Below are 1,587 nucleotides of genomic sequence, written 5' to 3'. Positions count from 1 at the left end.
ATATATATATATATAAAATAAAAAGAATCGCTCTGTTGGCAACATACTTAACTAACACCTTGTATATACGTACATATGTATGTGTGCGTCATATGTACATGTATATAATCGTGAATATAAAAGCCTAAGTAACGCGTATCGTAATGTATTACATGTAATCGGTGAAGTAAGAGCACCGTAAAGGTAACTCGCGCGTCTTCAGGTTTTCACGTTCTTTTCCTTCATCGCGGCTTCATCTAGAATGTGACTCATCTCTCTTGCTACCGCTGCTGCTTCCAACGCAGCCTCGTTCCCTTGCCACTTCTACGCGCACCTCAAATGAGTTTCTTGCCTCTATACTTACTTGCCGTTTATAGACCTTTTCGGTGTAATCGGGAGCCTCGCACTATTCGCACGCGCTCAGTGACCTCCCGTGTCAGGGCAACCGCTCATATCAATCTTCTCGTCTTCTGGACGTCTAATTAGGTCGATATTAAGTATACACGATAGTTCATGCAGTTTTTAAATTTTTATCGCTCCTCCCTCGCTATCAGTCTGGTTCGTTCGTGGCTTACGCTTAAGACTTTATAGGAATTGCGCGCAAAACGTGAAATTCCTTCTCGAATTATCTAATGCAATTTGATAATTAACCCTGCGTTCACATATGTTCCATAAGCAGTTTTTCTTCCCAATGCTTCCAATCACCTTGTAAAGTTTGAAACCGTTTCAGCGAAGATTTGTGATTTGTGATTGCAGCCTCAATTTATTGTATTCTCTTGAAAAAGGCACACAATAAAGGAACAAAAGAAAATTAACAAAATATTAAAATTGCCAATTTGTGGGACTGTTTTGGACTTTACTGCTAATCTAAGTGTGTAATAAGTACTTTTATATACGAGTATGTATGTGTAATTTAATTTTTCTGTAAAAATAATACTACATGCTTAAATGTGCAGATCCGTTTTCTCTACGTATAGCATAATGTAGTATTATTTTTAAATGGAAAATTAAATCATACACATATACATGTATAAAGACACTTATTACACATTTAAATTTGGGATGCCATGGCCGAGATATCAAATATGGAACTAATGTATTATAATCTAATCTTCTCACCGCAATCTTTGACCGCGCCATTTATCTGATCGTGCTTTAATCTCGAGATGTTTCCATCTCGAAAAGATTAAGGAGTTAAGAGTTAAGCGAGACGCTTCGTGCATACTGAGCAACGAGAGACTGAACGAGAGTTTATAAGTAGTACACGTCACGTCGCTGAATCTTTTATACTTAGACCTTGGTACAAATGCGAACTATGTATCGCTCTACTATTTTCGAGATAGTAAATTATCTGTACTTTCATCACGTAACAATAATAATTACCGCCAGTATAGTTGAATAGCCGTTATCAGTGCGGTTTGATCGCTCTTCCCTTTACGATTTTCCCAGGGTCGCGGGAATCGGCTGACCGTGGTTTTCCGAGACGTTATCGTTGAAAACTTTAAACGCATATTATTAGGTGTACAAAAAAGTTCTGAGCTTTTTTTTGTAAAATTCAATCTTTATTTAAAAACAAACGAAAAAATATTAATCAGCGAAATATAATAT

General features: G+C 36.9%; 1 protein-coding gene across 1 annotated transcript in view; it reads right to left on the bottom strand.

The window, feature by feature from the left end:
* The window catches only part of LOC108755784, a 71,750-nt gene that overhangs the window by 16,824 nt on the left and 53,339 nt on the right, over positions 1 to 1,587 (bottom strand). The window lies entirely within an intron of this gene.

Source organism: Trachymyrmex septentrionalis, unplaced genomic scaffold (assembly GCF_001594115.1).
Source record: "Trachymyrmex septentrionalis isolate Tsep2-gDNA-1 unplaced genomic scaffold, Tsep1.0 scaffold9, whole genome shotgun sequence".
Taxonomy (NCBI): domain Eukaryota; kingdom Metazoa; phylum Arthropoda; class Insecta; order Hymenoptera; family Formicidae; genus Trachymyrmex; species Trachymyrmex septentrionalis.
Note: the sequence above shows the minus strand (reverse complement) of the source record. Positions and strands in the feature narration are given on the sequence as shown.